General features: G+C 37.0%; 1 protein-coding gene across 5 annotated transcripts in view; it reads left to right on the top strand.

Annotated features, from left to right (window-relative positions):
* Positions 1-27,943, top strand: part of FLRT2 (fibronectin leucine rich transmembrane protein 2) — a 117,263-nt gene that overhangs the window by 49,829 nt on the left and 39,491 nt on the right. For 2 of the 5 annotated variants that reach the window (XM_027844819.1, XM_027844817.1), the window contains exon 2: positions 8,950-9,058. The exons of the other annotated variants lie outside the window; for them this stretch is intronic. The gene's annotated coding sequence lies outside the window, so the exon portion shown is untranslated. The remainder of the gene's footprint in view (positions 1-8,949; positions 9,059-27,943) is intronic. 5 annotated transcript variants of the gene reach the window in all.

Raw genomic sequence — 27,943 nt, 5'->3', positions numbered from 1 at the left:
ATGGCCTTTTCAGTCCCATGAACAGACCTTAAGCTTTCATACCCTCTTGCATTGGCTTATACTGTTCTCCTGTACTATTAAGCTATTGTTGTATGCAAGTAATGCATTCTGAATTTTTTTTTCTTCACCCATTCCTATCATAACAATTTTCCAGGATTCAACTCAAATCTGCCACCTTCCATGAAAAGCCCCACAGTCCTCCAATTCAGAGCAATCTTTTATTCCTCTGGATTCATAAGCACTTATCTACAGAACTGCATATTTAGCAGTCATGCATGCACTGCCTTGTCATAACTCTTATGTTCTTGTCATTATTATTCCATTGTCTCTCCTCCATCTCTCCCTTACTTGCCCTCTCCCTCCTCTCTCCTTCCTTTTCCCTCTTTCCTTCCCCTCTCTCTCATCTTTCCCTCCAACCTTTCCCTTTCCATTTCTCTCTCTCTCTCTCTCTCTCTCTCTCTCTGTCTCCATCTTCCTCTTCCCCTACCCCTCTATTTTCTTCTCCCCTTTCCCTTTGTTTTTTTCTTCTCCCCTTTCCCTTCCCTCTCTGTCTCCTTCCTCTCTTCCTCCTTTTTCTCATCTCCTTTTCATCTCTCCCTCCCTCTCAGACCCTCTTTCTTAAAGGTGCCCAAGCAGTTATCTATTGATATAAAGAAAAGCATTGACAAGAGTCTTCCCTTTAGCTCAGGACAGAAAAACCTCTATGACTCCTTCTTGGGGCTCTGCTGAGATTCTCAGCAGCTGTTGGAGTAACAGAATGCAAGGGGGGATTGTTTGGTGGTTAGAGCATAGGGGAAAATTCAGGCATCAAGTGTCTTTAGTTCTATTCTTGGCTTTACCACTATCTTACTTATTTGGGGTAGTCCCCTTTACCTCCACTTCCTCATCTGAAACAATGGCCATAACGCATTAATTTTTTCAGACAGTTTCCATGTGCAACAGGATAACTTTGCTGTATTAAAGCTTTTGACATTCTCAGGCAAAAAAAAAATGCATTGCAATTAGAAGTTGGCCCAGGCCTGAGTGCTCATTGGAATGAGTTAAGTTTCTATTATTTCTATCAATGAGCTATATTGTCTTTTGTCACTATGTATCATTCATGTTTTACTGAGAGAGGGGTTGGAACAGTGCTGCTCTGAGTGTGTGGTTAATGAGGTTTCTGTAGGTGGGCCATAGGTTAGTTTCTGCTGGCATTAATACTTAGAACATGCCATTGCCACACTTTTGATCTTTCTGGCGTGACTTATATTTTATTTAGGATTGCCAGATACCTCCTCTTTGTTATCCCGAAAACAACAGGGCCAGGCTTTCCATTACTTTTGGCAGAGCTATGTTCTAGTGGTAGATGAAAGCCAATGTGACTAGGTGATCTTTGAAGTCTTTTACCCCCACCAAAGGGGTCTGTAGACTTTTAAAAAAATAAAGACCAGTGAGAGTGAAAGCCAGAATGGGCTTTGTTTTTGTCTCTGAACCTCCTTGTATTCTGCCTGAACTGTTCTCACTTTGCTTCCCTAAATAAGTTGAAGGCTTTTCTTTTCAGTCTAGAGGAATTTAACCACATGGCTCCTATTAAGCCATTATTCTATGCAGAAAAATGTTCCAAAAATTTCTTGTGTGGGCACAGCCACCTCATCCTAAATAGCAATTCATCTTGTTTTAAGGCTGTGAGGATTCAGATAAACCTTCTCTAGCTGTGCTCTCTAGTCAAGCAATAAACCTTTCAAATGAAATGTTGTATCAAAGGATGCTGGAAATCGGAAGGCACCTTAGAAAACCTCCAATCCAACTCTCTTATAACTAAGAATTCAACTCAGGGCCCAGAGTGGTTAAGTACTTTGCTCAAGGTCACAAGCTAGTTTGCTATTAAATGCTCTGCATAACTTACTTTTCCAGCCCTATTATGTTTTTCTCCTACCTTCTCCCGAAATCTCAACAACCTGGCATTCTTTTTGTTCTTGTTATATGATACCCATCTTCTATTTTCTCTTCTCTTCAGCCCCTTCCTTCTCTTTTCCATGAAGCCCTTCCTGATTTGCTCAGTTGCTAGTTCTTCCCTTTTCAAATTGCTGTATATAATTAGACATTTAACAATGACTTGAAATCTTGTGATCAGAAGTTTAGCCCTTCTCCATAAAGGAGAAGAAAATAATAGGAGACTGGGGATGCTGGAGAGGAAATGGACGCACAGTGAGGGGCGGACATGGTAAACCCTGGTGAGCATGCTACAACTGCAATGGAATGAAACTCACTAAAATGTAAAGAGAAAGTGGGGCTACCCTTTCAGAACATCCAAACCATCACCGACAAATTCTGGTGCATGAATACCAAAGTAGCAGACTATCAACAGAGGCTAAAGAACATTGAACAGAATTGATTATGGGTCTGTACAGCTGAGAACAGAGATGATAGTTCCTATTCTTGTCCTCTTTTTCTTCTGCTCCTTCCTCTCTCCTAAGGAAGAGACAAATCTCCTCCTGCTTCCATCCTTATTTTTATTAAGAATTTGCTCATTTTCTGTGTGTGGTATGCATTCTTTTTCTTTTAAAAAATAAAATAATTATATTCATAATTTTTCAATTAAACAAGCATTTTATTTTTCCTTCCCATTCCCCTCAACTGAACATTAAAAACAATAGCAACAACAGCAATAGCAAATAAACCTCATAATAAACATATATTGTCCAATAAAACAAATTCCTCTATTGGTCATGTCAAAAAATGTGTGCTTTATTCTGCATTTTAAGTTTCCAGGAGGAGATAGATAGCGTGTTTGCTTCTCTGGAATATCATGGTTTGTTATTACACTGATCAAAATTTTGAAGTCACTTAAAGTTGATTTTCTTAATATTGTTACTATCATTGTAGATATTCTTATTTCTGCTCAATAAACTCAACATCAGTTCATAGACGTCTTCTTAGTTTCCTATGAACCTGTCTATTTTGTCATTTCTTATGTCATAATAATATTCAATTACATCCATATACCATGATTTTTATATACTCATGAGGCCTTTCCCTCTTTCTTTGATATCTTTGGTGTAGGGGTACCACGGGATGAAAGACTATACACAGATTAGTGCTTTTTTGGGCATAGTCCCAAATTGCTTTTCAGAACGATTGGATCAGTTTACAGATCCAACAATACATTAGTATGCCTTTCCAAAAGCTCCTACAACATTTCTCATTTTCATTTTTTATGCATGCATATTCAAGAAATGGGTTTCTCAAAGATACTGGTGTGTGTGTATGTATGTGTGTGTGTGCGTGTATGTGCGTGTATGTATGTGTGTGTGCGTGTATGTGTGTGTGTGTATGTGTATGTGTGTGTGTATCTGTCCGTCTGTCCTTGTGAATGGGTACTAAGAAGAGCAGGCCTATGTTTGTGCTGGGATTTAGAGAGAGAGGGGAAGATTCTTATGCTAAATTCCTATGGTATCCTTAGCTTGGGGATTTCGAAATGAAATAGATTTTTTGAAAACATTTGATTACGTTCCACCAAAGCAAAGAAGTCCAAGTGAATCTGGACCTAGATTCAATGAGCTAAGCAGTAGTATTCTGACAGGACAGGTAATAATACCTGTATCATCTACTTCACAGAGTAGTCTGAGAATCCAAAGAAATAATGCATAAACTTTGGAAACCTTAAAGTGGTAAATATGACACTTTGTTGCTCTAAATTCCATGTAAACGTTGTTATTACTAATTATTATTATAATACAGGGTGTCCCAAAAGTCTCAGGGCTATTTTAAACCAATAACTCTTCCTCTCTAAATCATTCTGCTAGAGACTTCTCTCTAACTTGGTATTAATCCATTGATTATCACACATTTATCCTGATCAGAATACACCCAACCGTTTTTTATCTAACCTATATCCTGCCATTCTGTTCACGGCATATACTGAAAGATATTGTCAAATGATTTGTTTAAATCCAGATATACTGTGTCTAGAATCCTCTCCCCCATCTACCAGTCAGGTTACCCTGTTCACAAAGGAAATTAGGATAAAATAATAAGTATGATTCATTTTGGAAGCTGTATGCTGGTTCAGAATGTTCACTGCATCCCCTTCTAATGCCTCACATCTCTTGAACAATGAATTTCCAGAATTTTGTCAGGAATCAAAGCCAAGCTCAGCAGCCTGCAGTTTGAACTGTTTTTTCTCCTTTTGCACACATGCAAACCACAAACAAAAAACAATCAACCAACCATTGCTTGCATCCAGTCGTGTTAATTTTGTTTGGGTAAAAGACATTAGGACATTGCTCATTTCTTACCCTTCAGGTACCTAGATTGCATTCTTTCCTTCCCTCTACCTCTGAGAATCCCTAGCTTTTTTCAAAGCTGAAATCAAGCATCACTTCCATCCAGAACCACCACCACCCCTCAGCTGCCTGTGGCCTGCCTCCTCCATAAATGACTGTATTTATTTTGAAAAGATTTAGCGTGTACTTATGTGTACATTTCCCCCCCAAATAGAATATAAGCTCCTTGAGGGCAGTAATTATTTTTTCCCTTGTATCTTTAGAAAGTTCCTACAATGTTTGACGCATAATAGACACTTTATAAATGCTTGTTGGTTGCTTGTTTGCTTGATTGCTTGCTTAATGAATGCTTCGGTTAGGTTGCCAAAGAAATCTGTTATTAGCTGAGGAGTTACCCCAGTCTCCAAACCTTCCACAATAGGGCTTCACTGAGACCATGAAACCATCACTAGAATGCAAAAGAATATATCCTCTGCCATCTCAGATCTTGGTACATTGACACCATCTGCCTTCAAAACGGCAGCTGTCTGGATTATACAAGACTTGGTAAGGATACTTCTGCTGGCAACCACGGATGATTTACAAACTTGCTTATTTGCTAACTTGCTTGTCTTTTCTCTGACTAGGCAATCCATTGATTTCACCAGTGACTAATAATCACTGCACAATGATCTTCAGTCACTTCCAATCTGTGTTGTTCTTGAAATGCTCTCTGGTGGGGGCAGCCTTTAAAAGTCGGTTGCCAGACTCACTGGGAGCAACTTGATTTCCATTCATATTCAGGAGTATTAGTATTCTGTGGGTTTGCTTGTCTTCTATGAGGACAGGAACTTCTATCTTTTCCTTGCTCTTATCAGCTGACTTTTCAGAGTCTTTGACTAGCATGATTCTAATTTTCACAATTCCAAGCCTTCAGTAAGAGGCAAAGGCATTACAATTAACCTAAAATTATCCACTTCTCAACAGTAGACAGACTTGCATTTATGAAGTGCTAAAACATTGCTATTGTTAATGTTATTTTATTCATTGCTTGCAAACTAAAAACCTTTACATGTTTTTAAAAGCTTTCAACACTTTTTGTCTTCAAAAAAATAATAATCATATTATTTGCCTGTAATGTCCTTTCAAAGAGAGCTGAAGCTTGTTTTTTGAAAATCTGATTCCTAAAATCTGTCTAATCTTCAGGCTCGAAGCCTTGTTCAAACAGAGCGCTGCATGTATGTTTGTAGAGTGGGGGTGGGGAGTAGGAGGTACCTACCCAGTCATTTGTCCTTTTGTTTCTAAACCTTATTTCAGATTTCATTGCTCTCCCCATATTTAAAAGTAATTGCATGTTTGGCACACTCCGCATAAATCATGCTCTCTATATTAAAACTGAGTGCATTGTTTTTGTTGCAGTGGTAAAAAGTCATTGCAGACACACCCTGAAAGTATTTTAGCTATGTTGCCCAGGAGTGTTTGCATCATGCCCACAGGAGGTTGGGTGGAAGGAAGGGAATGGCTATGCTTTCAGTGTATGTTCATATTCTTAAATATTGTTATTCTTCTAAATATAGTTCAGGACATTTGTCCTAAATTGTGAAGCACTGGTCACAGCACTTAGGAGGACAGAGTCTGTCAATTGACAGGAAAAGCTATTTGATAATAGGTATTTTCTTTCTCCTATCTGTGTAAATGCACTTTAAATACAAATAATCATAAGCTGATAGGATAATTTTACTTTGAAATAAAAATGCTCATCAGATTCCCAGTTGACACAGCTTGGCCCTTGGAGATATTCTTAAATTCCAGTCTTTCTAGTAAATAACATGATAAAAATAAAATGGAAACAATTCTCAAAACAAATAAGGGGCTTTTGAAGTGCAGTGTTCTTTGGATTTTTCATTTGGGATCCACTAATCTTGAGAACTTCATCCCTCTGACCCTGTTTAAATAATTATTCAAAGATTATTGAATTGCATCTTCCCAGTGGCAATTTTTTGCTCTGGGGTAGAAAACTACAAGGCTAAATTGATTTTTTAAAATGTATTTTTATATACTGTCAATGTGTATAAAAATGAGGGGAAAGGCAGTGAAATGATTCATTTTAATGACATACTGATCTATTTTCCCCTCTCTGATTCAGCTACAAAACTCCTATCGACATTAGAGAGAGTTAAGTACATACATCAAGAGGAGAATTCCAGTTGCAAGCTCTTGGTTGGTGCCTTTAGAGAGAATGCATAGATTTTCATTAATTCCCAGCAGCTGAGTTTTCCTTTAGCTATTCTGCTTTCTAGGCAGGATGCTCTGTTTCATTCTCTTTATTAGTCTCTGAGGACCACATCCTGCCCTCAATATGCATGTGCAACTTCCATTATTGTCAATAGGAGTTGAGCAAGACAATTGAGGAGAAACTCTGGCTCTTATTCAGCAAATGACAAGGCAAGCAGTACTCCGAAAGGATTTTTCATTGTAGGATCAGAGAAAGGCCCAGATTTGCTTTTTGTTTTTTGTTTTGTTTTGTTTTGTTTTGTTTTTGTCCTGACTCCCAAGCCCCGTTTGCATTGTCATCTCTGCATAAGGACGCTAAATTGTGCTGTTTTAAATGAGTAATTTTCACAATAGATGGGTGTGTGATCATTCAAAATACTCTTAAATATTTCAGAGCAGGTTCTGTGATTTTTGCTGAAATAAAACCTCTGGCACTGCAGCCTCAACCACGAGAACTTAAAACATATTGCAAAGGTTATTATCGGATGTGAGCATCTCATTTTGAGTAATAATGGTGGTGATAAAGAGGATAATAACTGATTGATGCTGAAATGAGAATGAATAGCTGAATGACAGTGGTCCTCATATCACCTTGTAAATCAATAGCTGCGTCCTGAGGAGAAGGCTTAGTCGTGACTTCCCGCAATAACTCCAACCTCTTCTTTCAAAGCTAGGGACAATGTACAGAGAAGGTATGCTGTGCCCAGGTGGTGAAAACTGAGTTTGATGGAGGGCCTCTTTTATGAACTCTGATACATTTACTTATTAATGACAGAAAGGTCACTTGGACCTATTTTTCCCCCCAAAAAATGGGATAGAGGATGAGGATTCTCCAGAGAAGTCCCAAATGCAGAAAAGCCTCAGTTTTATTTGAAAGTGAAATTCTGCCATCTTGCTATGTGTTATTAATTGGACCTAAATGATATTTGCTTGGTATCATTGTGTTATATTACAGTGAAAAGGGCACTGAATTTGGATTCAGGAAAATCTAGGTTCAAACTCTGCCTGAGATAACATGTTAATGATATAATTCTGGGCAAACTACTTAACTACCCTCCCTCACTGTATTGATCTGTGAGAAGAGGGGGTGATACTAGCTGGCCTCTAAGGTTCCTTCCAGGTCTAAATCTTTGATCCTATGATCTTTTGCTATATAATCTGGTACCTAAAATTTCTGAATATATCATCCATGCTTTTGAAAATATCAGAGCAAGTTAAAATCTATCATTTCTAATTTGAGTCTTACACCTTCTGATCAGACATAGCCATGCTAATAGAAAATAGCTTTTGGAGAGACAAGTTTAATTTCTTTTTTGAGATGAACCACCATTGTAAGAGAATCTTAATTTCTCTTCAATAATACAAATATTAATGAAATTCTCATAGTCCAGAAAATCTCATGTTCTTCTTCTAACACAGGAAAGTTCCCTTTGAAGTCAGTGGGAGATTTGCACTAGGGTGTATGGGAATGTGCAGTTGGTGGAAATCAGGCTGAAATTCATTAGAGGGTCACATTTCCTGTGCCTGTCTTTCTATTGCAAAACTACAAAGAGTTAGAGAAAGTATCCTGTTTTATAGTCGGTCAGTTTCCTCATTTTGTAACTACAGGATGATAATATTGGTAATGCCTATCTCAAGAGGTTGTTTTGGGGATCAAATAATGTAATCCATTTACGTGTTATATAAATAATGATAATATCATACTTTTGTTAAATTACAAAAAGAAGTCATTTTATTCACTTGTGCAATAGTCTGAAGAACATTGATTCTAAAAGAATAAAAGAAGAATCTCAATCTGTCCCAGGGGGATTTCTTTCTAAATTCCACTTTAAAATAGAAGAAAGATGAGATTATATAATAGTAATGACAGCTCTTTTACACTAATTCAGCTGGGTTTCAGCCTGGTCAGAACTCAATAGGACAGGCCTTCTAAGTAAGGAATTAACTTCTTAAGCAAATAAGTAGTTCCAAGGAGTAAAGCCCACTAAAAATTTGGATAAGAGAAAATTGGACTAACATCCCTTTAATATGTTAGTTCAGGCTATGTTTAAATGTCATTGTATTTTAGCAATGGGCTATAACACGGTATATCTGAGAAAACAGTGAGGTTCTTCTGTACGTGAATCACCTTTAGACTGCAAGGGCAGAGGTTTGCTGGCAAGGCCCTGAAGCAGCCCTGTGTGAGTGTACACACACCATAGGGATGGTTGTTGGTAATTAGGTTTTCATTTCCTTCCAAATTCATTGAGATATTCTTTAACTTAGATATGAAAGTGATAGTTTCCAGAGAAGTTTATACATTTTGATGCCAACAAACATTCATCCAAAAAAACTGTTTGTCTGAATTTGGCTACTCAGAAATGACTTAAATTATGTTTTCCTTTCTATTTTTCAATTTTAGATATCTCCCTCTTTCCTTTTCCCTCCCCAGGTGTTTATGACTGGAATTTGCTTTGGACTCCAAGGCTGACATTCTACACAAGGTTTTTATTAGAGTCCATAGAATGCCAAGGTGCCAGGCACATTCAGCTAAATAGCAGGTGGGTGTCTGCCGAACAGAGTGCCTGATGTTCTCAGCAGTAGTGAATTTAGGCTGGAATTAATGAGCCAGAGAAGGTGTGGGTCAGTGTTTGGGAGATTTTTGTGGATTTTTCTCCATTTTGCTGTAAATAATTGCTTCCCCCTCTTTTATTTTGGATCATGATTTCTCAGAGTTTTATATATTCATTTCTATGTTCATAATATTTTACTCCTGTTGGACAACACATTCATATATTTTTTAGGACAACCTGTTTCCCAAACCTAAGGAGAGTTTAGTTTAAATTAATGGTGTGTCTTAATTTGTGTAATGTTTATTTATAAGAAACATTTATTTTAAACCAGTACAAATCACAGGGACTTTCTGCTTCCACCAATTAGAACACTTTTTGGGGGGGGGGGGTTGGGGAGTGAGGCAATTGGGGTTATGTGACTTGCCCAGAGTCACACAGCTAGTTCGTGTTATGTGTCTGAGGTCGGATTTGAACTCAGATCCTCCTGAATCCAGGGCCGGTGCTCTATCCACTATGCCATAACATGTTCTTGATAGAGGCACACATTGGTAAAGTCAAAGATGGCATGAGAATTGAAATTCAAGGGTATGTTTATAAGATGGGGAGGCTTATCCTTCTATTTTTAGAAGTTGCCTTGAATTTTTTTCCATGGGGATGTTGTAAAGAAACTGTCACATAAATTGTCAAACTTTATATAAATGCAAGATTGTCATTATTCCTGCAATGGGATTTTTAATAATAACTTCAAAGAATACTCTTCACAATCACCGTGTAGTAAGTAGTGTAATTATTATTATTATTCCTATTTTCAAGGGTATGCTGGCACCATCTGTTATTGACTCAAGAGTCAATTGTTAAATTTTCAATGTGAGCATTTATATTTTGGAAATCAGTTAACAATATAAATGTGAGCTTAATTCATTGTTTTGTTCATTATCTAGATTTTAGAAAGTGATGAAGAAAATACTAATAAAGCAGATTAAATTTACCAGTGTGACATGATGAAGTTTTGAAGAGCCAGGTGTTAAACATTTACCAGCACACCTTTGTTCATTTATTTAATGAAGAAACTGAGACTCAAAAAGTTTAATTAACTTACTTCCCATGGTTATGTAATTAATAAGTGCTAGAACTGGTATTCCATGTTTGGCCTTGGCCCTTCTGGTCATTGCACTCACTTTAGTGAGCATGGTATTATTCAAAAGAAGCATGGTATTATTTAAAATATTGAATTTAGAGTCAGAGGACCTCAGTTTGATTTCTGAAGACTATTTACCAGCAGTATAATCTTCAGTAAATTCATTCACTCATTTAATAAATGTTTATAATTTATTAAGCACCCACTATGTGCATTTAACATTTTTTAGTTAAGCACCCACTGTGTGCCAGGAACTGTGTTAAGTTTTGGGAATACAAAAAGAGACAAAAGATAGTCCCTCTGAGGGCAGTTCCTACATTCACTACTCTATAAAAATGTGTGAGACCAGCATAGATGACTTCAAAGTTCCTCTGTCCCCTAAGTCTGTGGGGCACCTAATGAAAGAGGCCTGGAGTCAGGAAGACTTGAGTTAAAATCTGGTATCAGATCCTTACTATCTATCTGTGTAACCCTGGGTAAGTCACTTAAACCTCTTTGCCTCAGTTTCCTCATCTGTAAAAAGAGCTAGAGAAGGAAATGGCAAACCACTTCACTAATTTTGCCAGGAAAACCCCAAATGGGGTCACAAAAAGTCAGCCATGATTGAAACGGCTGAACAGCAAATCTATTATCAAACGGCTTTAAGTCCAATGTCCTTATTTTTGTTTGTTTTACTTTGTTGGACAATACAGGTATTCTAGTTTGTTAGAGTTAAGCCCTCGATGTTAATTTAAACCCTGGAAGCCATGCCCTTGTTTTCACTACTTTCAAGTACTGCCACCTAGTGCAATAGGAAGATATTAAAGTGTGGGGACTAGATTTGGGTACAAAATGAATTGAAATAAAGCCTTTGAAAATGAATGTCAGACAGTTTACCATCCATCTAGAGGCAACAGAAGCCATGGAATTCTACACTGTGTATTTCTATGCTGAAAAATGAGCCAGGTGCTATTATCCATGGCTGCTACCAGTTGCCTCTAGACAAGAATAGATTGCACACTTAGTGACCAAAGAAAGGAAAACAATAAACTCCTCTTAGAAAAATGAGATTTTTCTCTACCTTTTACCTAGATGCATAGCTTTTCCCTTTTCACTTTGTGGTCATTCATATTCATAAGTAACCTAATGATGTTAGTATTGGAAATTTGTTCCAGGATGGAATTTTTTTCCATTTCATCCAAAAAAGGCAGTTTTTCCATATAAAATGGAGAAATGACACAGTCATATGCACATACACACTCATGTCCTCAACACTTGGCAAACATCAGGTGTTTTTTTTTTTCTTCTTCTCCTCCCAAACACAGAAAAACAGAAAAGCTTTTTGTAGAAAGCCACTTTCATTGAGAGACTTTCTCTTCTCTTTTCTTTCTTTCCTTCCTTCTTTTTTCTTTACTTTTCTTTTTTCTTCCTTCTTCCTCTCTTTCTTTGTCTTTCCTTCTTTGCTTCCTTCCTTCTTCACTTCCTGCCTTCCTTCCTTTTTTTCCTTTTTCTTTCCTATTTTTTCTTAATCAAAAAGGAAGGAGGAAGAAGCAAGATAGCAAACAAAGTGGACAGTCTAGAAAGAACCTTTCCTGAATCCAAGAGAGTGGAGAGTAAAAGATGGCATATTTTTCTTCTATAAATCTGCAATGAGATTCCCTCTCCCCACCTTCCCCCTAGGCTTTGGCAGATATGATCATCCCTTTCTGTTATCTGTGTTCTCTATTAACCAGAAAAAGATAGCTAATCTTCAAGTTACATGCATGAAACATGTATACATAAAAATGGATGGCATGATAAGAAAGAGATTTTGATGAATATTGATTCTCAGATCTATGTTCTCCATTTTGTCATCGGTTCTGAAGCAAGAAGGAAGTCTTGACTGTAGGTGACATAGCTGCAAGTTATTAGTGGGTTATAGAATTATCTAGCCAGGACAAATTAAAGGATCACAAGTTACCTTTCCTAGGAGGAAGAAAATGGAATTCTATATAAGGAAACTGGTCCTAGAGCCCTGCCTTTGTTAAACTATGTGACCTTGGGTAAGTCATATAGCCTCTTAGGGCTTCCGCTTTCTCCTTTGGTGCTTTGTTTGCTCTGAGATATCATTAATGTGGCTACTCTGAATCATAGAATTTCAGAGTTGGAAGGGATCTCCTTGGTCATCTTTTGTTGTTGGGTCATTTCAGTAGTCTCTGACCCTTTGTGATCTCATTTGGGGTTTCCTTTGCAAAGATACTGGAGTGGTTTGCCATTGCCTTCTCCAGTTCAATAGATGAGGAAACTGAGGCAAACAGGGTTAAATGACTTATCCAAGGTCACAAAGGTACTGAGTGTCTGAGACCAGATTTGAATTTAGGAAGATGAGTCTTCTGACTCCAGGCCTGGCACTCCATCTACTTCACCACCTAGATACCCACAATGGCCATCTAGTCCACCCCATACATGAAAGGAATGGTCACTCTAGCCAACCTAACAAGTAAATATCCAGCCACTGTTTAAAGACCTCCCAAAAGAGGAAACTTATCGCATCTTGAGATAGTCTATTCCACTTTTGGACAGCTCTAACTATTAGGAAGTATTTTCCTGACATTTAGCATGAATTGGCCTCTTTGTAACATCCATCTATTGCCTAGTTTCTTTAACCCCTTAGAGCATAAACTTAAGACTCTTCATCATCCTGTTGGCCCTCTTGGATACTTTAGCTTTTCAGGATTCTTCTTAAACTGTGACAGCACACCACATATACGTGTGAATGTATTTGTATATATGCATATATGTATACATAAATTTTAGGAGTTTATATTATTAAAATATATATATATATATTGATTTTTTAATATCTATATTCCTGTTTGGTGATACTTAAAAGTTCCATGTGGTTCTTAAAGTCCCTTTTTAAATAATGGCTGCTTTACCAATGCTACAAATATCATCACTAGCTATATTAAAGTTTAGTATAAGCCTAATGGGTATATCTGTGGAGTGATGAGGTAGGTAAGAGTTTGCACTGAATTCAGACTAATATATCATAGAGTTCCATTATTTTCCAACCTGTTGTTCTACTTCTCAACCTCTAGGGTTTTGATTCATTCTATTTTCTCTTGCACCTAAGATAAGAAACAAACACAAAAGATACAGAAATGTTTGTGATAAATGAAATACTGTATAGAAAAGGACTCAGCCTGAGAGAAAACATGCAGTAGAATTGGTAGAAGGTAAACATATTAAGATGTTGGGAATAGAGTCACCTTTGAAGGTTAAACTTTTGTTCCTAATACTTCTATAATTATAGTTATAACATTGATATTAAGTCCTTAAAAGGTTTTTAAGTTCCCAATGCCTACAACAGGTTTTTCTTTTTCTTCTTCTTTTTTTTTAAGGTAAATTTTATACATTATCTTTAGTGCCTGTAAGAAGCATTATTAAATGGGGAGGGAATACACATATTTCACTTGATAAAAAATTAACTGAAGACTCAATCTCATTGAAAATTGTTGCTTTGGTGAGTTATATATAGATCAACAAACACTGTTGATCAATAGGGATAATTCATCTAGCTCTAGGGTACTGACTGCTACAGGCCCACAAACAAAATCTGGATGTATTTCAAGGAATGACCTTTAAGAAAGAGAACTCTTTCATTCTTGAATCTCTAGGTGTTCCCTAGATTGGATTGACATTCTATATATTGTGGGGATGATTGCCCGGAGCATGTCCCAGGATACACATAGCTGGAATTCAGGGTCACAGCTTTTAGTTATTTTCTTAACTACAGTAGGAAGAGGACAATCTGAAGTTCCCTGGAGAGTATGGACAGTCAAGAGAGGAAAGTGCCAAACGCTGATTGGAACACTCCAGAGAGAGAGGAAGCAAGGAGCCCATAGGGAGCCAGGGGGGAGAGAAGGAAAAATCTTCTTTATTCAAGCTAATCAAAACCTGACAGTGGCTATATGGATGTTTCAAGAATGAGTGGTGATTGGAGTTAGTTCTTTGCTATTGATCGGTTCCTGTAAAGTGAGGGATTGTCATTATCTATGCAGTATGATTTATTTATTTATCCCTCAGGGAATATGATCATTTATTTCCCAAGGAGTATTTTAGCAGGAGAACCTTGGTTACTGTTAGAAATTGGTTATCAGGACTAATGAGGCCTCATCAAGCTAGACAATTAAACTTCCTTGTTATCTTTAACATTTTTTTTTTATTTAAGCAATGGTATAGCTATAGATATAGCTATAGCTCATTTTCTACTTATCTCACCAGTTTAAAAAAAAAGGGATGAAGAGTATTTGTAGAATACTTGGAGATGCCTTTGTGAATGGGGGATGGGGAGTATGAAAGTACAAGGTCTTAAGGCTTTGGAAGGCCTTAAGCAAGGTCTTAAGCACTTTGAGGGGGCTTCCTATTTTTAAAAAGTTAATCATTGCCAGAGTGAAATTATTGAGAACAAAAGGAAATTTGTAAGTGTATATATGAGATTCAGAATGGATTAAAGGTCCTCCCTACAAGCTATTTTTTACATTTGTATTAATTTGATGATTTTTTTTTTTAAAGCTGTAATCATTGTTTGGAGGTGGGGGGAGTTGCTTAATACATGCAGTTAAGCTTTTTAGGTACATTCTTATAAAATATACCATTCTTTTTTCTTCCCGTGCAGCTTTGCAGGGTATAACAATATGCCCTCCAGAGCTGCAGAAGGGAGAAATTCCTCTTTCGGCACCTCTCCCAGATTCTCTGTTCAAACTGGGCTTCTGCCTGGTTTAAGCAGAGAATTACTTACTATGCAGTAGCTAGTGGCCTCTGCAGCTGCCAGCTAACACAGGCTCTGAAAGCAGCTTTATGAACCTTGTCAGAGTTGATGTGTTTGGTCTGCAGCTGCATATCCCAGGGAATACTAGAGTATAGGAACTACTATTGGCCCCACCCTAGTTACACTCTTGACATGGGGCTCTCTGCTGATGTTTGTACTCATGCTTAAACACTGCTGTACTGTGTCCTTGCCCTGGGAACATGCAAGGTAAGGGAAGGCTTGCTTTTTTTCTTTCAAAGCCAGTAGAGAACTTCCCTCCTCAGGTTTGTGTGAGCTCAGGCTCCTTCTGACCTTTGGGTTAGGGAGGTGGGTTTGTTCTCCAAACTGTTCTCCATTCTTCATAATGCTATCTTCTCCCTCTTTTTTTTTTTCTTTGCATGGTTGTAATCTCTTTGGGCAGGATCTGTATTAATGCTTTGTTCCTCCAGCCTCCCTTAGACAATGAGTGCTCAGTAAACTGTTAACTAGGAATGGGAATACTAAGCTATTCCTAAGCATTTTATAGTGGAAACAGCTTCCCCACCCCTATTCCTCCTTTAAAACAAAACAAATACTTTTGAAATTGTTGGGCAAGTGAATGTGTTTTGAGTTACAAAACAAGTTGAAGGCATGCTGGTATATGAGGAACGCGTGCAAAATGGAGCAATTAGTTATAATGAAATACATTCCTCTAGTATTTGGGATTCTTGCTTTGGTAAAATAATTTGTTTAAAGAGCTGCTGACTGATATGATTGATTCTTCACAGGCCCTAAACCAGGATGGTTTTACTTTGATATTTGGAAGGTTCTGTGATTTAATGAAGTTGGGTATTCTCCCTCCTTTGTCCAGTGCAGTTCTTAACTCCAGTTACCATATAAATCATAAGATCAGAGCTGGAACAGCCCTCAAAGGTCATCTACTCCAATTTCCCCTATTTTATTCCCACTTAGGCAGGTCCAGATCATACAGGTAGGGAAAGTGGGAGGGCTGGTATTCACACCCTGGTCCTGTGACTGGAAATTCATTATATTTTCCACTGCGTCCCATTGGTTCTGTGAATCTAGCACAGAGGGCCTCTGCAAGATCCTAGAGACCTTCTACTCATTCTTATACTGTTATGGGAGTGCTTGTAGGTTACTTGTAGTGCCCATCTGTTTGATTTCATTTTTGCCATAGGACTAGCAAACCTCCATTTGATGATTCTAGTAGAAACAGAGTTGTAAAGGATCTCTGATGCCGATCTTGTTCAATTTCCTTCTTTCCTTCATACAAATGACTTACCCATCAATGACAAATAATTATGTGCTACTTCCTTAAAGTCTTCTACCATGCCCAGGAAAACTGTAAAACCTTCTCAGTGAAATCTACATTAAATATAAAAGGGGCTGGTATAACTATCTATAAAAGAAAACCAAGATGATAAAAAAAAATACAAAGTACACAGATAATTATCCAGAGATCAAGTTAGTCTCTGCATATAATATATACACATATGTACATACAAATGTGTGTGTCTTAAGTTGGAGCACTATAGATACTGAGGTTGTAAGGAAGGCCCAGATTTGATCTGGATAATATTTGGAAAATTATGCAGTGTCTTTTGAGATCATAGACTGCTTACTGCTAGGAAAAGAGCATTTTGGAAAAATTGATTTTTCATAAAAGTGCTAAAAGTCCATTTCTGGTGGAAGAGGAAGTATTCTGTTTTAATGTTTATGCCCATGGAGCATATGGTTGGGGTAGAGATTGGAAAGAGGCAGTGTTGACTCTAAGTTATTTAACAGTACATTGTCTCTGTTGCTACAACCAAAGTCACTGAATTCTTCAGTTAATTTTTGTGAGTTTTAGTGACTGGGACAATTGGCTGGGAACTTCAGGGACATCTGTTACAATCCTAGCTAGGCCAAAGTGGTCCTATCTGAAAATGGTTAAATTTCATCTAGCAGACTCATTTTACTGCCTTTGAAATGATTATTCAAAAGTGGCTACTCAAATGTTTGGGCAATACCTGACCTCTTAAATGAGTTCAGAGTTAATCAGCTGCCACCAAGAGAAGATTCTCTGGATTTTTTGAAACTGAGCCATGTGGTTCTGGTAAGAAACAGATGAATAATGGGGTCTGTATCCTTCACATATTAGTGTTTTTGCTCAGAGGATAAATATAAAATTCAGTTTTCCAATTTCTTGACTTTATTTAGGGAAGAAACACCAAAACCTTTCAGAAAACTAAGTTTTGGTTGGTAAGTGTCTATGACAAAATGGAGGCAAAATTGAATCAATATCATGCCCTGATTTTTACAACTTAATCCTTTTTTGAAATTACAGGAATGTGAAAGCCTATACAATATACAAACCAGATACCTAATAGTTTAGGAGAACTTGCTGCCTTAATCTACATATTTGAAAACAAGGTGAACTCAGCATTTTTGATATTCTTTGTAGTTCTTCAGTCATACTATTAAGGTAAACTCATGGACTCATATTATTCATATTACCATCTTTACTAGTTGATTCTCTCTGCCTGTTGGCTCTCTTCCACTTCTTGGGCTGAGTCACCACCTAACTTTTTATTTTTATTCTGGACCTGTGATTTCACTACTGTGGAAAATTCCTGGTGTAGGATTTCCTGCCATCAAATGCCTGTCAGTGAGACAGGTATTCTTATTAGTCGAATTTTATAGATGAGGAAGCTCAGGCAGAATTTAAGGGCCTTGTCTAGGTTTATTTACTAGAGTCAGTAAATGTCTGAGGTCACATTTGAACTCAGGTCTTCCTGATACTATGTCTAGTGCTTTATCCACTGTGCCAACTGGCTGTCAGTTAACTTGCCAGATTAAATGACTTGTTGACACACAGCCAGTATGTATCCGAGGTGGCACTTGAATCCAAGTCTTCCTGATTGCAAGACAGGTTCTGTACTTGCTACACAGTGATGCCTTGCTGTATTAAATTTACTTATTTTATCACCAAATCAGGAAGTTCAGTGTTTGACTTTGGTTTCAAAACGATATTGAAAAAAACCCTAGGTCACATTCCCTCTGCATGTCAGGAAATGGGCACATGCAGATTTCGGGCAGGAAACCTGCTTTGTCATCCAATTTCTGGCTGACTGGAAAAAAAAAAGTAGAACTTATCTTGGTCACTCTAATTGGCACTTAGAGCAGACACTGACGTGCAGGCGTTTCCAAAAATGGCTACTGCAAAGATACTGCAGCTGTCAGAGGTTTTTCCTGATTAGTTTTGTTTGCTCACTGAACCATAGCTTTACCAACTTTTAGCCTGTCCTTCCCATCCACTAACCAGGAAGATTTTGTGTGTAAATCTCCCTTTCTTTCCTGTCCCTTGTGTTTCGTCAAATGAAAGCACATTAGCTGTGGTTTTATGCAAGTAGATTTCTTCCTGACTACAGCCCCATCATTCTAAAGTTAGGCCCCTGTGTCAAGGCATGGGAATCTTGTAAAGGCCTGTCTTGTTTCAATGTTGCAACAGCAGACAGATGAACGTGCCAAAAGAACAAAGATGAAAACTTTAAAGAAGAAATTGGACACAGAATAAGAGAGCTTCCATTTCAAAGACAATACCTGGGTGATAAAAGATTGCCAAATGTTTCCTTTTAGCCTGAACTTCATCTGATTGAACACAGTCCAACAAGGTTACTTTTGCCTTGTCCAGGGATTTTTAGCATTGCCATAAGGAGGTAGTTGGGACTGGCTGGTCAGGCATAGTAATGGAGTGGAGGGTGTGGCCTCCTTTTACCTTTTGTTCTAATCTGATGTGCTGGAGTCACTTTAAATATTCCAAGATTGAGCCAATTCTGACTCCTGGGATTATCATTTTATTGATTTAATGCTGCCTTCCGAAGAAAATGCTTACTGAAAATGTAAATGATGTCTAGGTGGTCTTTTGCTCCTTTTGCTCTTATTGTGTTAATAGGTTACCTGGGACGGACTACATAGTCTGTAGCAACAAACATGAGCCAGCCCCACCTTTTCCTCTGCCCCTTCCTTCTAAAAACAACTTTAGTCATTTCATTGGATGAGTCACCAGCTGCTATTTACACATCTTTAGCATCACCTATGCAGCATTGGACTGCTATAATATAGCATTTAATACTTTCCTATTTTCTTTGTGAGCGAATAGCAGTTAAATGATCATGGAAGAATCTATTCATTGTGTAGACCATAGTATAGGTATAGCAGCATATGTGAAACGTCATCTCCCTAAATAAATTTTGTGTTGCTTAAATTCTTTTGAATTGTGAAATGGGTCAGTGACAGATCACCACTAAGTCATACTTGTCTAATCCCTGTCTTGCCAGTAAATTGCTGACTGGATTTCAGCAAGTCAATTTGCATTTCTGTTCTTCAGTTTTCTTGTTTGGGAAAATAATGTTATCCTTTTCATTGGAAAGTGACCATATACTAGAGGTAGCTTTCTTCCTGTACCTAATTCTCTTTGTTGTCCTGTGGAAGGACAATTTGTAGGTATCACAAAAATAGCTCAGTATTTGGAATCATTTGCATATTTGATCCTTCTGGAAGACATGCAAATGTACATACTAATTAGTGTCTTCTTAACACTGACTCCACCAATCTGGTTCCCAAAATTACAGCAAAGGGTAGTTTTTTAAAATATTATCTAGTGAGATTTTTTTTTTGACCTAAATTTTTAATAATTAGAATTTGTCAGCCATCTTGACAGTGTTAACTATATGAAAGAAAAAAAAAGTGTTCAATGGATTTTGGCAAGATTTGGATTTAGATGACCTGGGATGAATTCTGGCTTGTGCTGAATTACAGCAAAGCATTTTATCACCCTGGGCCTCAATATCCTCAGTGGAAAAATGGGTGGGAGGTGATCGTTGGATTAAAGGACCTCTAAGGTTCCTTCAGATTTAATTTTGCCTCATAGGTTGCTTGATGAAACAATTATAGGGATTTTTACTTGTTATACAAAATTATTTGGTATTAGAAAATATATAAAATGATCCTATTATGTTGAATTTATATAAATATTTTGATTCTTCATTTATATGAACAAGGAAGTGATTGTGTCCTAGTAAATATTATAAGATTTCTTAAAGTGAAGAAGTTGTCTTTAATTTCTTTCCTATTTCCCTAAGAAGTACCTATTTCTTTATCACAAGTGCTCAGATAGCATGATGTACTGGATTTGAAATTGAAGGACCTGGGTTCAGGTCCCCTGGGTTTCAGAGGACCTCTGCTATTTACTAAGTGAGTAAACATTAGGGAATGTCTCTCTCAGATTCTTTATAAAATGAGGTTTTACTAGATATGACTCAAGTCTCTACATCTCTTAAATCTGTGATTCTAAACTCTTGCTAATTACTTAATTGGGTTCCTCTGGTGATATAATTGGTTTTGCCAATTAGTGTCTAGACTTTTCTAGTCTTCTCTGTAGGAGGTCTGTTGTTAGTGTGGCTGGCACAAATAATCATGTGTCCTGAGTACTGGACAAACAGCTAACTATTCCATTATTATTCATTGCTTTTGTTTCAGTGATTAATGGGGAGTGTGACTGTACTACATTTGTAAATTAAGTTGTCATTTCTTCCAGAGCAATATACAGGTATTGATCTTGTAGAGGGATGATTTAAGGGTGAAAAAAGAAGGAAAAAATCATTTCATTAGCTTGATATGTTGTTTAATTTCACATTTGCGTTCATGTTTCTATTGAAAATGTGCCTAAGAGCTCAAGGTATGGCTCTCTTCCCAAAATCGAAATAACAGTATCTGTATAAAGAGATCAAAATTATCAAATACGAAATATACTTTCATGTAAGTGATCAGATACACTCTGCCTGGAAAGTGTCATTAACCATATTGTGATGAAGAATAGGTTTGGGATGGGGTCTGTACCTGTGATTTCTTTGCTATTGGGAACTCCTGAATAAGAAAACTTCCTCTACCAATGGAAATTAATACTTTGTCTGCAATGTAAAGATACACCAGAAGGTATGTCATAGTTAAGACTTAAACCTAGGTTTTCATGGCTTTGAGGAGAGAGTTTTTTTTCTACTCTTCCATGATGCTTCCCTATTTGTGAAAATGACAACAGTGAAGAGGGAGGAGGAAGAGGAGGATGAAGAAGAAAAAGAAGTACTAGGAAAATACAGAGAGGAGTTGTTTCTTAGTGGCAGATTATAGAAAGCAGAAATGAAGATGAAGTATGAAATAGCATACTTGAAATCAGAAGACGTGTACCACGATCATTGTTCTGCTACTCTGATCTTAGGCAAACCATTTAGCTTTTCTGTACTTGTTTGTTCATCTTAAAAATGGGGATGACATAATTGCAATATCTACTTCACAGAGTAATTGTGAGATTTGATTAAGATGGTGTTGCTAAGGAGAAGCAGCTTGATATACCAAAGATAGAGTTGTTATTAGAATCAGGAAGACTTGGGTTCAAATCCAAATTCTGGTATATACTGTCTGTGTGATCCTGGGCAAGTTGCCTAATCTCGAAATGTTTTAAAGTGCTGACCTGAAGTGATAATTTCCTCATCTGGAAATTCCATATATCAATTAAATTATAGATCCAGTCCGTATCATTAATGTACATAACATACTTGTTAATGAATGAATGAAGGACTTACTCTTATGTGGAAAGTTATAATTGAAAAAATAAAGATATCTTTGATTTTTATCTCTGTGGGATAAATTCCCTCTACTTATACATATTGCAACCCTTTCTTCCATGTCTTAGTAGATAGTTTTGTGAGTTACTGTGGTTAATAATTATATTATCTAGTGGCTAAACTTCTAGTGGTGAATTTCTATGAATTTAGCTAGACTATTTTTTTTCTGACAGAACCCATATGCAGTCTGGATTGGAACTGTTTTTAGGTTGGGAGGACCTCTAGAACTTTTGATCTCTTTGACATGGCTTTCAAGAACTCCATGCCACAATGAAACATCATAGCAGGATTTCAGTTGACATGTAGCCACAAAATTACGTAGACATATAAGTTATTATTTATCAATAAGCAAGTGTGTGCAAGGGTTGAAATAAGCCCTAATGGAGAGAGTACTCACACTGACATTACTAAAATATTATAACATGTTATATATTTGTAAGTCTACATTAAAAATAATTTTTTTGGTAGCAAACAGTAAAGATATCGCCCTAATATAGTTCAGGACAAAGTACTTTATGATCCCTACAGCCTCATAAAAATGACAGTAATTAAAGCAAAGGAAAAAAGAATTCCACAGAAATGAAGTTAGAGAAGGAAAAGGGATATCATCCATACTCCCACTGTTTATATTTACCTTATCACAATATCTTTGCTTTCTTTACTGATCTTGGTAGTAATAAAGCTGCAAATGATGGATGACTTCTTAACTCTATATACACATCCCTGTCATCTTTTGTGGTAGATGTTATTGATATCACATTTTACCTTAGTTGATTAAAAAATAAATAAAGGTAACATTATTTGGCAGGAGAAGTAGGGTGCAGGGGAGAAAAAGAAGGAATGATTGATGTAATTATTTACCTTGGAGTAAATGATTTCATATACTGATAAACAAAGCATTAATATAAGAAAAAATAGTATTAGACCTCTTGTCTTCTTTGAAAGCAAGGAATGTAATTCTCAACTCCTTTTTACATATACTCATATTAACACTTAAGAGGATATTTTGCAAGATGAATTTTTGACCTGTCCTCAAGTCAGTGTAAGCATGGGACATATACAGCTAGGCTTTCGATCTGTATGTCAATGGGTGGGAAGGGATGCCATATTATTGAGTATTGTGCCCTCTTGCTTCTGGTAGGAGTAACAAGAGTACTATAAAGAGAGGAGACTTAATGGAATCCATTCAGTGAAGGCAAGATCAACACCTACTATTCCTTGTGCCCCCAATGTTTTTCTCATGAAAATGAGACTGTCAATAGTAACTGATATTTATATAACATTTTCAAATAGGTCAAGTACTTTAAAGGCATTATCTCATTTAAACCTCACAACAACCTTGTGGGGGTAACTGCAGTTATTATTAGAGACATTATGTTCTTCTTTGCTATTGCACCCTAAGAACCATGGGACCTTCCATTTAACTTGCACCTGAAACCTTCCAATGTGTTGGCTTCCTTATTAGAATGGGAGCTCCTTGAGAGCAGGAACCACCTTCAGTGCTTTGCACATGGTAAACACTTAAATAAATACTTTATTCATGCATTTGTCCATTGTTCTCATTTCCATTTTACAGATGAGGAAGCTGAGACTCTTGAGAGTTTGTGACTTAGGGTCTTTCAACAACTAATAAGAGGCTGAGGCAAGATTCAAAGCCAAGTTGTCTTGGCTTCCAAGACCAGCCATTCTGTTTACTATGCCAAAGATCCTAGAGATAGATCCAAGTGAGAGTGACTTGGAGATCAGTGGGGGTTTGAAAAAGTGAGGGTGGGAACCCATCAGTTAGATGGGAAAGAAGCAATAGTAGCCAAAATTGTACTAAACTGGGCATTGGAAACCCTGTATTCCAGCTTCAGCTCTGCTCACTAATTAGCTGTGGAATGTTTATCAAGTCAATTAACAACTCTTGGCCTCTGTTTCTACTTCTGGGGAGTGGTAGAATTGCATTTAAACTAAATGAGCTCTAAGGTCCAGAATTAAGTGATTTTTAAAGTAGAAACTCAGAATTCCTCTCAAAAGGTTTTTGCATTCATACCCAGGTCATAGTGACACATTTCAGGCCTTATGTTAATGACATGAAATTGGGGGGGGGGGTGATCCTTGTTTCATTTTAGAATAAGGCAAGTTGATTTCCAGAGGAGCAGAAAAGTGCCTTTGGCTCCAAGTACATTTGCCCCTTTATATTTTTTTTTAAATTTCTCTAAAATCAATTTCCAATAGACTAATGATTTTTTCCTCTATATTACTCCTCTTTCAATTTTTGGATTTCTTTCTCTTTTCTCTGCCACTCCCTATTTTACTGAAAATAAACACTACAGAATTTCAGAAAGAATCTTGAATTTGCAGGTTGTCCCATATCATTTTCAGGGTAGTTAAGCCTACAAAGTTAGATTGCCTATTTTAAGATGTCCTATACATTTAATGTGACATTAGCTAAGACTCTATGATGGAAACATAATCAGCATGATGGAAACACAGAAACAGCAGGTATCCTGAGCATGTCAGAAATTTTATGTGATGTCTGAGGCTTAGAACCAGGAATCAAGATGAAGGGTTTCAGTTCAGTTCAACAAATATGGATTAAGCACCTCCCATGAAAAAGTTAATTTGTGAAGTGTCAAGGATACAAAAAGAGATTACACAGATATCAATGAGACTATAATCAAATGTGGGGAAATGGGGATACATATACACAGATAATTATGATTCAGCTATATCACCAGTTTAACAAACATTTATTAATTACCTATTAGTTATATGCTGTCTAATAATTTTTCAGTGTATAGTGTTGAGCATGGAGTCAATTAGACCTGACTTCTAACATTTATTAACTCTGTGACTTCAGTAATAGTTACAACCTCAGTGTGCCTAGGGAAACTGAAATCCATATCCAGAATTCCCCCTTGTTGATGAAATCATAAAGGTGTGTGGGGCGGGGGGAGTGGGGGGGTGTTTGTGCACATGTGTTCGACTTCTTAGATGCTGGCAGTACAAAGATGAAAAAAGACAGCCCCCTCAAGGAACTTATAATCAAATGGAGAGGGAAGATTTCATATATACATAAATAAGCATGATAAGGGCAGCAAAGTGGCACAGTGAATGGCATGCTGGAGTCAGGAAGACACATCTTGTTGAGTTCAAATCTGACTTCAGACACTTACTAGCTGTGTGACTCTGGGCAAATCACTTCACCCTGTTTGCCTCAGTTTCTCATCTGTAAAATGAATTGGAGAAGGAAATGGCAAACCTCTCCAATATCTCTGCCAAGAAAACCCCAAATGGAATCATAAAAAGTTGGACACGACTGAAACAACTGAATAACAAAAAGTATGATAAAAAGTAGAAAGTGATAAGGGCTAAGATGGGCACTAAGGATCTTATTTTCTTAATCAGAAAGTCAGTAAATATGCATTAAAGCCTACATTGTACCTCAGCCCTCAATGAGTTTACATTCTGTCAGGGAAGACTGCAATACACACATGTATAATTACATGTACATACATATATACATATACATATATATTATATATATATAAACATACACATATATAGTAAGCTTTTTTCAGAAATTATGCATATGAGCTCTTTTTGTGGTGGCTAAGACTTGGAAATTGAGGTTATGCCAATCAATTGGGGAATGGTTGAATAAGTTGTGGTATGTGATTGTAGTGGATATTATTGTGCTATAAGATATGATGAGCAAGATGATTTGAGAAAAACCTGGAAAGACTTACATGAACTGATGTAGAATGAAGTGAACAGAACCAGGAGAACTTTGTACACAGCATTAGCAATATTGTATGATGATCAGCTCTGAATGATTTAGCTATTCTCAGCAATACAATGATCTAAGATAATCCCAAAGGACTTGTAATGAAAATCTTATCCACATCCAGAGAAAGAACTGATGGCATATGAATATAGACTGAAGCATCCTATTTTCTTTTCCTTCCTTCCTTCCTGTATTCCTTTTTGTTCAAGTTTTCTTCCATAAAATAACTAATATGGAAATAAGTTTTACATTTATACATGTATATTTTATATCACATTGCTTACTGTCTCAGGAAGGGAGGAAAGGATAGAATTTGAAACTTGACTTAAAAAAAAAGAAAGTTAAAAATTATTTTTTTAAATAATTGGGGAAAAGTAAAATATTGTTAAAGAGAATGTATTCTTATGTATATAAGTACATACAAATATAAACACATTTTATTTATTTTAGTGCTAGAAACTTGGGACTAAGGAGAGGTTATATGTAGAAGGTGATACTTTTTTCTACCACAAACCAACATTAAGACTGGTAAATGCAGATAGCTAACTAATCAAACCAGGGAGAACTGTAGCTATGATTTCTGGAATTAAATTGAAACATATAAGAAATTTAGGAAGTAGTGGAATTCATCTCTGAACAACCAAATGAAATTTTCTTGAATGGCTTAGAATATTATACATCCAAACTTAGACTGGGTTTATGATCAGGTTTCCTATCTACATGGCATGAATTGGTATTTAAACCTACAACTGCACAATCTTTCTACAGCATTTTCATTCAGTCATTACGTAGTAAGCACCTCCTTTGTGTCAGGTACTATGATAGATGTTGAGGATATAGATACACAAATAAGAAAGTTCTTGCCCTCAAACAATCAGAAGTATTAATTAAGCTCTTACTGTGTACAAGGTACTATGCTAACAAAAAATGAAACATCAAAATTGTAAGAATCTTGCATCCTACTGAAAGGATCCATCATGTTCATAGATAAGCAAACATAGCATATATACACATTAAATACAAAGTAATTTTTTTCAGAGATGTGCCTAAGAACTGGGAGAATGGCGAAAAGAATTTTGAAGCGACCTATATGAGCTGGACCTTGAAAAGAATTGGGGCCTCCAAGAGATAGTAGGCCTTTCCATATTCAAGAGGTCATTTGAAAAATGCACGTAGTGGGTAGAGAGTGTTTCATCAGTTTTGCAGGTAAAACCTTATAGTTACTGGACCACCAGTTGATTTTAAAAATGTAACTTGCTAGTGAGGATAAGTGGAGGGGTATAATGGTAGGAAAATGGAATGTATAAAGGAACTAGGTGAAGGGGATTTGAAAGACAAATTTCATCTACTTGATAGGTTTGCCTAGGTCTAACCTTGGTCCCAAAATTTACACCAATCTTAAAAGACACAAGAGTTTGAGTTATGTGAAAAAATCTGACAGTGTGAAATATAGGCCATCACAGTTTAATAGTACAAACCAAGGAGAGAACATGAATTGTAATAAGGACCTACCTCCATCCCTGCTTTACATTCAGTGTGGGAGAGAAGTTGGTGATATGAGTACAGACTGTGACCAGTAGGGCAGAGAAGAGGTGCCAGTTAATGTGTATGTCAGGAAATGAGCCATAACAAGAGAACAAGTAGAATGGGAACTTTCTCCCAAGAGCTCTTAAGGGCCCTGGGGTGGGGAGGGGACAATCTTGGGGTGGGTTTGGGAAGTTCTCTTCTTAGTATTGGCTGATGTTAGTATTTGGAGCTTTCTCAAGACACTAAATATTTTCTCCCTTTAAATTTCCATATGCTTCCCAGAAGCCTTTGAGTTTCTTGGAATTTTTATGAAGAATGCCAGATACTCCAATAACAATTTTCAGACACCATAAGTTCCATTAATAGAGGACTAGTTTGGTCTTTTATGAAAAGATGTGGGAAGAGACCTTTTGAAACCTACAGGGAAAGGGCCTTGGAATTTAGATTGTTGTAACAGTCTCCCAAATGGTTCATTGTTTCTAGTTTCTGCTTTCTCCAATCCATCTTCCATGTAGCTGCCAAATCAATATTCCTAATGCATAGGTTATCCCCATTCCTCCAATACCAAATGACTTCCTGTTACTTCTAGGATAAAATACACAATTCTCAGTCTTTCCACAATGTGATTCCCCCCCTATCTTTCCATACAGTTCTCATTCCTTCCTTGTCTCTCTTCTAGTCTATTCCAGCTTATTAACTATTGCTTATATACTACATTCCATCATCTGCTTAGTGTCTTTGGTCAAGACTCTCCACACCCCATGGCTGGAATGAATACCCCCTTAATGTCCACCTTGTGGAATCCCAGCTTGCTTTAAAAAGCATGGTGTAGGCTGGGGATGGTGGTACATACCTGTATTCCAAGCTACTGGGGAAGCTGGTCGATCTCTTGAGCTCCAGAGTTGTAAGCATTAATTCAGCATTAATGTGGTGAACTTCTGAGAACAAGAGAGGATGGGGAGAGGGTGCCATATTATCTAAAGAGTGGTGAACCAGTCCAAGT

Source organism: Vombatus ursinus, unplaced genomic scaffold, assembly GCF_900497805.2.
Source record: "Vombatus ursinus unplaced genomic scaffold, bare-nosed wombat genome assembly UNPS02014945.1, whole genome shotgun sequence".
Classification (NCBI taxonomy): Eukaryota; Metazoa; Chordata; class Mammalia; order Diprotodontia; family Vombatidae; genus Vombatus; species Vombatus ursinus.
The sequence above is the reverse complement of the archived record's forward strand: the minus strand, read 5'-3'. Positions and strand labels throughout refer to the sequence as shown.